General features: G+C 38.7%; 1 protein-coding gene across 1 annotated transcript in view; it reads right to left on the bottom strand.

Annotated features, from left to right (window-relative positions):
- The window catches only part of insyn2ab (inhibitory synaptic factor 2Ab), a 42,486-nt gene extending 32,050 nt beyond the window's left edge, over nucleotides 1-10,436 (bottom strand). The window contains exon 1 of the mRNA XM_016544751.1: nucleotides 10,197-10,436. The gene's annotated coding sequence lies outside the window, so the exon portion shown is untranslated. The remainder of the gene's footprint in view (nucleotides 1-10,196) is intronic.
- Between the last annotated feature and the right edge of the window lie 1,686 nt (nucleotides 10,437-12,122).

The raw sequence follows: 12,122 nt of genomic DNA on the forward strand, positions 1-12,122 counted from the left end.
ATATATATATATATATATATATATAGAGAGAGAGAGAGAGAGAGAGAGAGAGATCTATTTCAGAATATTCTCAATATTATTTGTATTCAATTGAATAATTAAATTGACAATTTAGCATGAGGAAAAATAAGTTTGAACTATGACAGGATAAACTGAAATGCACAGGGAAAAATGAACACTACAACTTTTTACTAAATTTGTGGCTCACACTTACTAGATAAACAAAGCCAGATGTCATTTTATGTGGCTACACATTACTTTACAGGGGGCTTACAAACTTGCTTCTAGCTTGCTTAGAACACTAATAAAGAATCCTGAAGCAGGTGCAATACATCAAACAGGTGTTTGCTCAGGACAAAAGCCACCGCCCGCTCCTGCAGCTTACATGGCAGGACATAAGTGTTCTGGGAGCGGTTAAAAGCAGGTTGAAGCTAGTAGCAGAGTTTACAGATATTCTCTCCGGAGAAAACTATGTTACTGTTTCCTCACTTCCGCCCATGTTAGCCCACCTGGAAGGTGTGCTGGAGGAGTAAGAGCAGGATGCCAAACTCATAGCCGACCTGAAGCGCGTCATCTTTGAGCAGATGGAAGGCAAAAATGGCCATGATGCCACCCAGAGGATGATGCGCAAAGCAACCTTGCTTGACCTAAGATACAGAGGAGATCACATCAAGCCACCCGGGCTAAGTGCCACAAAAACTGAACTGGTAGCAGAGACGGTGCCAGAAGCAGCAACACCCACAAGTCCGACACCCAGTCCCGTACAAGTGAGAGAAGAGGAAGAAGAAAAAGGGTTCATTGGGGAGCCTTCTTGGGAAAAGAGCAGCACAGCAGCCATGCTCACTGCTGATCAAAAAGGTGAATCAGAGATGTCGACAGGAAATGTCGACATCTACCTACAGGAAATGGCTATTGATGGAGAAGAAGACCCACTAACTTGGTGGAAAGCTAACCAAGGATGGTTCCCTCTCATGGCCAACATCGCACGAAAATATTTGTGCATATGTGCTACCAGTGCTCTATCTGAACATGTGTTCAGCACAACGGGTAGTGTTGTTACTCCACTTCGCAGCTTATAAAAGCCAGAAAAGGTGAACATGTTAGTATTTCTGGCCAGAAACCTTAATATTTAAACTTGTTTTTGTTCTAACCACTGTCTGCCATGGTAAAACCATGAAGAAGGCATATTTAGTGTAGCCTATTTAATCTAATTTAATTTAAATTGTTTTAAATTTTGTTGCTGTTTTTGTATGCTTCATATAGTTCATGTAAAACATCTAGTAGCCTATAATTCGTTTGCCATTTTTGCACAATGGCATCGTCTATCGGCCCAACCCTAATGTCCGTATAGTTTAATATTAAAGATTACGAGTTTGTTCAAATCCCTAACACCACATATCAGCAATACTAATAGCAAAGCACCACTAATTATGTTTAAGCGTTAATATTGTTGGGCAAAAAAAGGAGTTTAAGCGTTAATATTGTTGGGCAAATAAATGCCACGTTCACACAATTTGTAACATGCCATGGACAGGCTATACAATGTAAAATAAATGTTTCAGCCTGTAGATAAATATAGTGCCAAGACAGGTTTCATTCTGTATCATATTCATTTCACTCAGCTGTGGTCCATCATTTACTATTAGTCATTGCAATGTCTGACAGGCTCAGTAACAGGGAAGAATACAAATGGACACCTTGTCATCTATCAGGCAGCAGCAGTGTCTGATTTTCACTCCGTAAGCTTATCTGACTCGACAGTGATAACACTCATCCTCCTTGAGTCATTGAACTGCCCCCTCTAACGATTCAATCTGCATCTCAAAATAATGAGCCCGGTGATTTGTCAATTTTTGGAGCTAATATGGCAGGTACTTTTAGCTAGGCTGCAGAATACGCAGTTTATCATGGCAGTAATTCCGCAACTAGGGTTAAATGAACCCCAGTCTGCTTCAGTCTGAGAGGAAGCTGCTTGGAAAGTCTGTTTTTTTTTTTTTTTTAGTTTAAAAGTTTAGCATTATGTAACAGGGTTACTTTAGTTAATTAAAACTATTAAATACATTTTGTTCATTTTTGGTAACTGGGATAAAAATAAATTAAACCTAAATAGTAATATTTAAAATCTTTTAAAAAAAAGGCAAAATTACAAAAATAAACAAAAATTTTAAATAAAAGATATTTCAAATTATTAACACAAATTTTATTATTATAATTAATACTAAAATAAGACTGTTACACTATAATGTCTATTTTAAAATATGAATGACAATGCTAAATAATATCTAGGGAATTCAAAACGCAAACATTCCTGGTTTTGTGCATGTCTGTGAAGCCATTTGTCATTTTAGGGGTCACATGCTCCTCGATGTGGACTTTTGTAGAGCCTGCAGAGGTGTGGACTTCGTGCCGGACTATTACTCAGCAGGCCATGTGGCAAGCCAAGAGAAGTGATGCAGGTGCCATTTGGTACAGGGCCAAAAAAGGATTTGTAACACTATGTATTTTGTGCTTTTTCAGATGAACGCTTCCTACAATCACTTGTCAGAATCGTACTGTCTTGCACATGCCAAAATCTTGAGATCCCTCATAGCATCTGCACTCCCACCAATCTCTGATTTATAGCACCATCTGTCCTTAAACAGATGGCGATGGCTGATTGATTCATTGATTCTGTAATTTAATTAAATCCACATGGTAGTGGCTCACCTGCGTGTCTCGTAAGTGCCAACAGAATCGCAACTATGATTAGGAATGAAAACAATCTTTGGGTCATTTGTGAGTACTCACTGAGGTATACAGAAAAAGGTTTTGCAATGTCCTGGGAAGGCATTCCAAGCCCTGTAAAGGCAATTATTAAAACTGTAAAAGTGGACACTTGTGCAACTAATTCTGTTTATTCTTGTGAAGGGTATTAATGGTCAGTACTAGAAGCCCAGCAACACTGCTATGCTGTAATAGTATTACTTTCATCATTACTGTCATCATCAGTAATTTGCAGTGAATAATTCCCCTCCCAAAGGGCACTTGGCAAAAATACCTTGAGATTATACAGATGGAGACTGTACTTTTAAAGGGCTAGTTCTCCTGAAAATGAACAATCTCTTATAATTTACTCACCCTCACCCTGGTTGTTCTTTTCCAGGCAATTACAATGAATGAAAAAGCCCAAAAGCACCATCAAATTATCATACAAGTAGTTCGTATGGACTTGAGTGAAGTCAAGTTCATGAGTAATGATATCCAATTTAAGAAAGAATTATTCTTTTAAATCTTTTTGGTTGAATCAGTTCACAAAAGCAGTCTAAATGATTCATTCACAAACCAGACAAAAACTTAAATATCAGTCTATCTGTCACGCAAAGCTATCGTATGACTCAGAAGACTGGATATATAGTGTAAAAGTAGTGTAGAGCACTTTTATGGTGTTTTTACATTCCTGTAAAGTCCTCGGTTACCGTTTGCTTTGTGGTCGTAAAAGAGCGATCAATACAATTCTTCAAATTTTTCATTTTTGGGGTGAACTATCCTGTAAACCAAATCTCTCTTCTCACTCTCTCTCTTTTTCAGGCACACACACAGAGGTCCCCCTTCGACCCTGACAATTTGGCCACCGTCAACCCCAGGATTATGAGTAATGCATTGAATCTAAAATTGCAAAAGTAATCCTCTTAACTCTCCTCATGCACTTTAGCAGCATGTCAGTTCAAACAGGCCCACTGCTCCTATTGAAAAAGAAGCAGACTTTAACTCTATAGCTATGTGCATTTTTTATACGTTTCTCAACACATTTATTTATTACTTTAACCCACATTCTCATCCAGCTGTGCCTATGGATGGCTATCGCCAGCAGCAGCTACTGTAGATATGCACTGTAAAGCTTCCATTGCTTTTCCTTTGGCAAGGGAGACAAAGTCCCAAACAATGTGTTGTTCAAAACATCATCTTACATTCCTATTCAATGCCATCATATTCTCAGATATTTCTTTATGTTTCAGATTTCATTTATACCAGCTTCGGTTTTTTAAATCCTATCAACTTGGAGCACAACCTGATATTCTGCATTGAAGGAGACTGCAGATTTAGGGGTCAGTTCCACCAGGGACTTCATATCAAAAATCTGTCCTAATCTCACGATTTTGGGGGGGGGATAATAGGATTGGCTGTGGATTTGTGAGCTGATATGACTTTTATACCACAGAGAAATAATTAGTATTCCTTTTACATCACAGTGATATAACAGCACTAGCTGGTTTTATTGTTGTGCGTGCATCAGGAGCTTTATTGTATGCTATTGTACTCAGCTCTTGTGTAAAACCTACAAATATTATTCATGTTTTGTAATGCAAATGAAGCATGATGTGTGAACGAAGCATTGTAACATTTAGCAGGGAAATGGTGGTAATGCTTAGAGACGACATGGAGCGTTTGCCTATAAAATATGTGTCATATACAAAATCAAGGCTTGTATGGAGTTATAGGCTCGGCCTTTAAAATACAATATTAAACTAAATGTTATGTATTGAAATATAATGTATATTATACAATGGTTGTGTTTTGTTATAATGGGTTTCTAGCCACAATTCATTCTATCAGACTGCTAAATGTGTTGTGAATGTATTATGGTGGAGAATGCAGGCATATTTTAGCCATGGTATTCCTAATATCATGTCTGGTTCAAACCATCAGATTGAACTGAGCTGATTTGATGGCTTGATTCTGTCTTCCATTTTTATTTTTATGATAGCGCCTTTGAAAAAAAAAACTGTGAGCAAAGCAATAAACCAACTACCAGCAAGCTTTCAAACCACAAGAGGTCTATGCAAGATTCAAGAGAGAGCGGATAGGTGCAATACTGCCTCTGCCATAGATAAAACAGCACCTGACTGACTGTCCTTCTACATCATGCTGAGGTCTTGAGCTGTCCCTGGTCTGCTGCTCTTTTGATAACACACTAAACTGACATATTTCATTACTTCCCTTTGAAAAAGTGTTGACCACTTTGTAATACAATATTGTTTGAAATGTCACAGACGTCACAATTTGACGTATTTTTTGTGACGCATGACTGTTGATTAGCATTGGGGTTCACAGTAAAAATGAAGGCTGACCTGTCTCTGTATTGGTTTGTCAGATCTTACCTTTGACATTATTCATCAAACAATTCAGCATCAAAAAATAACATAAAAATGAATCCCTAACTTCAGTTCCTGGAAAAAAAAACCTGTAAACTGGCTTCCAGCAAACTGTCTCCTTTGGAAAACAATTTATGAACTCGTTGTTTTTTCCAAAAGCACACAGTATAACACAATATCCCCAGCCAGTCCAATGTTTGCCTTTTTATCCTCTCCTCCTCCTCCCTTTATCATAAACATATTCCAAGCTGCAGTGGTGCAACAGTCATTAACATTGGGAGAGCTGTAATCTCTGTATTTTATTCTGCAAAGGGCTTTGAGCCCTGCTTGTAGCACCAAACCTCAACGTGAAAAACAATCTAATGATTTTCACGAGCTGCCTTTGCCTTCCATTGTCACCACATGACTGCACAGTCTGAAACCCGAAAGCACTGACACTGCGGTACAGTCAAAAGTTATGAGTCAGAAGGTTGCACGCTGGGAGGCCAAAAGTCCTCACACTGCTGTCTAGCATATATGATACTTTCCACAAACAGCTTACAAATTAGGCATGACACTTCAGTGAAAAGGAGATGTTTAACCTTCATAAATGTTGAGGCTCAGGAGGCCAGCATAAATGTTAAAGGGTTAGTTCACCCAAAAATGAAAATTCTGTCATTAATTACTCACCCTCGTGTTGTTCGAAACCCGTAAGACCTTCGTTCATCAGTGGTTCAACTGTAAAGTTACGAAGCTACGAGAATACTTTTTTGCGCAAAGAAAGCAAAAATAACGACTTTATTCCACATTTTCATCTCTACTGCATCACTTATGGACGCGCGTTCACGACAGTACCATGACGCGAGCGTGTGGTGGCGCCGGCGCTGTTACAGTTGAGTTACAGTTGAACCACTGATGGACTTTGTCGATCATCTTGGTACTTTTCTAGACCTTGAACATGGTAGTTACCTTGCTGTCTATGGGAGGGTCAGAGAGCCCTCAGATTTCATCAAAAATATCTTAAATTGTGTTCCGAAGATGAACGAAGGTCTTACGGGTTTGGAACAACACAAGGGTGAGTAATTAATGACAGAATTTTCATTTTTGGGTGAACTAGCCCTTTAAATAATAAATTAAGAAAAAAATACTACTTGAGCTGCAACGCTGCAAGTAACAAGCTGGCAAACCCAGTCTAAATTAAGCTGTCACACTGTACGGGCTAGTTAGCCTGGGATCAAATGTAGGTTATCAGTAAATTTATATTTTTTGTAAATATATTAGTTTATATATATTTATTTATGTGGCCGCAGGGCCGCGCATTAAGACCTCACTGGGCCCCGGGGCTATGACTTTCTGCAGGGCTCCCCATCACAATAAAAAAATATATAGCTTTAAATAGATTTTTGGGCCTCCATGACTTGCATAGTATGAAAAAAAAAATAAATAAATAAATAAATAACATACACTGTTGGAGTCTATGGGGACCAGAAACTTTCTGGTTACAAACATTCTTCAAAATATCTTCTTGTATGTTGAGGAGAACAAATAAATTCATACAGGTTTAGAACAACTTGAGGCTGAGTAAATGACAGTATTTAAATTTTTGGGTGAACTATCCCTTCAAGAAATCATCATAATGCTAGGATCTCATGCAGCCTACTACTATACACAGTTTTATCTTTCAACTATTAACGTTCATTTAAGACACAAATGACTGTGTTTTAGAGGATACTCGCAAAGACGGGCATTTTGACACATAACTGTGTATTTGAACGTTTAAGCACAAGGTGCGAAAAAGAACTCAAGTTAAGTCAGGTGCTGTATGAGCAGGTGCGCGCCGCCAGTATCAAGCTGAAACTGTCTTAAAGGGATAGTTCACCCAAAAATGAAAATTCTGTCATCATTTACTCACCCTCATGTCGTTCCAAACCTGTATGAGTTGATTTCAAACCACAATGCTTAGAACGCGTTTAAATAATAAGCTAACATCATGACGCGCAAAACGATTGACATATGTGTTATGTCCCAACCCTTAAGCGAATATATATAGATTATTCAAACATAGAAAAAAAGCAATATAGGCTACATCCATCAAGTTAATAATCAAACTAACCTAAAATCTGTGGGGACGATGACGCTGTGTTTTTATCTGCTCTATGTGCCCGGTCCACTTGTTGTTCCACAACTTCCACTCCATCATAAGCTTTAGTAAAAACAACCTATAGCTGGGGATTTTACTTAATAGGCTAGATCATGTTTTATCTGCTGTTTGTCTTTAAAGTTTTTTTTTTTTCCTTTTTTTATCTCCTCTCTCACAAAAATGTATTTTATTGGTTAACCAAATTCAAACGTGGCATTTCAATCTTTAATGGTAATACATGGAATACGGAAAAGCTCCACTAACTAATAGCGCTAATACGTGGGGGGCGTGGTGGGGCTTTGGCGATCGGCGCTACCGATGGCCAGTCAATCGACTCCACAGCCAATCACGGGCCCTCTCCTTGCTCGACCCTATTGTTAATGCGGCCCTGCCGTTATAAGCAACTAGTTAATAGTGAGAATTGTTCCTTAAAACAGTGTTACCAAATATTTTGTTAATGAATTTTACACAATTTTATATTATTTATTTTTGGTAATTTGGACAAAAAAAATTTTACTTTTTATTTAAAAAAAATTACTACAATGTACTGAATATTTAATACTAAACTAATTATAAAATTGTCTGATTTTAATTGTTGCAAGCAGTTGAGAAGGTCAAAATGTGGGACAGGCCAAAAATCACCATTTTAAAGGGGGTCATTGTCTCTCTGTGTTGGGTCAGGCTTTACTAAACATCATATTGCCTTTGGTTTCTGGATGGTACAGAGAAGATGCACTAGTTTGTAACACTGGATTTACAGACTTATCAGCAAGCCATGTAAGGAGTACAGTGGGATCAAATGACTGCTATGAGAAATGTGGCGCTAATCCTACTAACAAGCTAAAGTATTAAGTGACTGAAAATGGAGAAATCCCCTTTTGGATTTATGATGTACACTGGGGTGTCATTAAACCACTGTAAGTAAGTGGTGGATGGATGAAAGGAAAAAAAATGTAATCCTTTGGTGTATGAATCACAAACGCTAAGTAAAAAAAATGTAATCATTCCCTTTTTTTATTCAACATGATATACGGTGGGATTCAAAATCTGAATTTAAAAATGCTTCCATTTATTATTTTTCTAATATAATTTTTTTTCCAGAGTAAAAGTGAAAGTGAAAGTGACATGTGGCCAAGTATGGTGACCCATATTTGGAATTAGTGCTCTGCATTTAACCCATCCAAAGTGCACACACACAGCAGTGAACACACACACCGTGAACACACACCCGGAGCAGTGGGCAGCCATTTTTTGCTGCGGCGCCCGGGGAGCAGTTGGGGATTCGGTGCCTTGCTCAAGGGCACCTCAGTCGTGGTATTGAAGGTGGGAGAGAGCGCTGTACATTCACTCCCCCCTACAATCCCTGCCGGTACGAGACTCGAACCTGCAACCTTTGGGTCACGAGTCCAACTCTCTAATCATTAGGCCACGACTTCCCCACAGAGTCACATGATCACAAATGTGATTTTAAACTGTAAAAAACAAAAATTAAACACGAGTTTTTTGACACATATGTCCTCTACAGTGGACATCATCTGAAAGGGTTAAAAGGAAGAAAGCAAAAGAAAGGTGGGTGTTTAATATGTTCTACATGTTGCCATGAAAATCATAATGGAGATGTGGTGTGCTGAACAAAACAAGTGAAATACTGTAATTTATCATTTAAATGATCTTTCCTTTATTCACAAATTTCTCGAATTTAAACACAAAAGCTTATTTCAATGGGCCATCATCAGTCATGACTTACAGAAGTGAACAAAAACTGAAGAAGGAGCGAAATATAAGGGAAGAGAGTAAAGACTCTTTGGAGCATGACTAAACGCATTCATCCTCTGTTCAAATAGAGGCCTAAGACCGCAGGACTGAGGTATACAGTGGACGAAAATGGTACTAAAATGAGATGGAAGGATGTAATGCCTCACTCAGCCTGGTTTCCTGAAATCAAAAAGTAAATCTGTAAAAAATAAAATAAAAAAAGGGCATCTAATCTTCCCGCAAGGAAAAGATAATGAAAGAATGATGGAAACATTTCACTCAAAATAGGTGAAAAGTAAAATGCTGGAGATTTTACCATTCTGGCGTGTGTACAAATGGCAAAAAGTTCATATCTGAAGAAAATTAGATTCTGAATCACAGTGAAGATAGAAAGTGTCATTCCATCATACAGGGTGGTCCGTGACAGAGTGGAAATCTCTCTCTCTCACACACACACAATATCATATGGCAGGGATGCCATCATTCAAATGCACATCCTCTCATGTTTTCCTGACAGGTTTATACCTTACATAAAAGTTCTCTAAATTATTTCTTGTCACGTCTACAATATAGCTTCCAATAAATGCTTATTTAACTCCCCATAATAGTGACTAACAGATTTTAAACAAGTCTGCACCATAAACCATACATAACCTTAACTAAAAAATACACCTTATGCATATGAAAAATCACAGCATTCAATCGCAAACATTGTGCTGAGCCTGCTGAGGCGTGGGAGAAAAAGCCCTCATCCACGAAGGACACAATCCCACGTTCATCAAATTGCCTTTACACCTACAAATATAGTTTTTGCAGCTTTCACAGGAAGTATTGTGACATGGCTTTTAACGCACAATATTTCAGGTTATAGAAAGCCTGGACTAAACATCAGACTGTTGAATGACAGAACCAAATATAAAATAGCTCAAACCACGACAATCGCAAACCCTCTAAACTCCAGCCTTCCCAAAGGACAGAAAAAGTGAAATGAATTATCACATTCCAGTCTGTGTCACAGACATAGATGAAGTGTAATTGAAACCAAGCTCACTCACTCACTCAGCCTCAGTACCGTAAGTAATCGTCAACCAGCCGTATGTCAACGAATGAGCACATTGCAGTGCACAAACAGACCTTCCGGCTCCAGCCCTTGATGTGAAAACGGACGGCTGGACGGAGGGCACACTCACCCTGAGAGGACCATTAGCGGAGGAGAGGAAGACAGTGAAGGCGTCAGTCTCCCGTGGCACTGGGGCATATCCGCTTCTTTAGGAGCCATGCGAGGCGGCCGGCTGCAGACGAGTTGTTCCACATTGGCTGAAGTGCAGCAGTGAGAGGGCTTGCCCGACGCCGGAGCAGCAGCGAGCGGACACGCTCACGCGCACTCACACACATGCAAGGGAGAGTGTGTGAGAGCGAAGACGCGCGCTACGTTTAGTGCATCAAATTTAAATCACACCACAAGGAGGCTTAAGAAATGTGTCCCTCTTGATTTCTCACATCACCGAGAGAGGCACATGTGTGCGCGCACTGCACACACACACACACACACACTCAGGCGTACAGACAGTTGGCACGAACGCGCGCGCAGACGATGTCCCTCACCCGCCGCTGCAGACCCTGTGTGTGTTTGATAAGAAAAGAGGGAAAGAGGAAGGAGGGGAGGGAGAGTTTAGAAAGCGAGAGAGAGAGAGAGCGGAAGAGAAATGAGGTGAGGAAAGTCCTGTTTCAGTTCAGTTTAGTTGGTCATCTCACATACCGGCAGCAAAGACAACCGTTTCTTATCTAAGCTTATAATAACCCACAAAGCTTATGTAATCAGAGGGGTGGCTGGGTGGGTGTTAGTGGGGTTTCGGAAGCTGAGAAGTAATAATACTGACGCATTTTAATTGGCTGGCCCGTGTATTATCACACTGATTACACCTCGTTACTAGATGACATGATTTAAATGAGAAAGAGATGGAGAGATTGGAAGATTACAATGTGGGTGAAAAGAAAAATCAAATGTAAGGAAGCGTAATTGGATTGTTAATTAACGCGAGTCATCTCTGTGTTTTATAATTACCAGAATTCTTCTGGGGATAAATCAACCTTGTTGTTGCTGCTTCAAACACACACACACGACTGTCCCGATCATCTATGCTCACTAATAATGCTACTGTCAGAAATGAATCTTAGATCTCGTAAATCATGCTGAAAGAACAGCATATGCTTACTTGATTGATTTAGTGTTTTGTTTACTTGCTATTCTGAAGCTCTAACAAAGTAGGCCTACAGCTTTCAGGAACACAATAAATGCATCTTGCTTTTCCATTAGGATAAGTCAAACCAAAAAGCATAGAATATGATTTGTATGCATGCATTTTTGTTAGTTCAGTTCACGAAGGAATGATTTGTGGTTAAGTCCCATCCACTCTTCCCAGCATGCAATGGGGCATGAATAATTAATATGGTTGTATTGTTTGACCAAGGGCTTACAGTGCCGTTTTTGTTGTCATGTTTAGTAAATTGTGATGTCAACATGTGTTTGTTCTTCTACTCAAAATGATTTTTGTTCATTATTTCATAAATGGTTTGGTGTCATTAGTGTTCTACGCGTGTTCATGTGTTGTCAATAGTTTAAGAAAACAAACACTTTGCATTCCATTTACATTTTTCATGTCATGAAGCAAATAATCAATTTAAAACTATGCAAACAAAGGGAACAGTTTGCACTGAAATTGCTTATGCTACTAAAATTGACCTATTTAAATAACAGATTTAAATGTAAAAATTGCTTAATATAAATAATTGCTACAGTTATGGCAGATTTTAAAGGGGTCATATGATGTTGCTAAAAAGAACATTATTTTGTGTATTTAGTGTAATGAAATGTGTTTATGCGGTTTAAGGTTCAAAAAACACATTATTTTCCACATACTGTACATTATTGTTTCTCCTCTATGCCCCGCTGAATACCATTTTTAAAATGTGCTGCACACATCTGAATATTTGGGTTGAAGTGTTCTGGAACAGTGTTGTAAATACAACTTCTTGACATTTTAAGTTCAGTTAAGATATTTACTTAAAAAAGAAAAAAAAAGCCATAAAAACAGTAGCCTTAATTTTTTTATGCC

Source organism: Sinocyclocheilus rhinocerous, unplaced genomic scaffold (genome assembly GCF_001515625.1).
Source record: "Sinocyclocheilus rhinocerous isolate Xijiao unplaced genomic scaffold, SAMN03320098_v1.1 scaffold8, whole genome shotgun sequence".
Classification (NCBI taxonomy): domain Eukaryota; kingdom Metazoa; phylum Chordata; class Actinopteri; order Cypriniformes; family Cyprinidae; genus Sinocyclocheilus; species Sinocyclocheilus rhinocerous.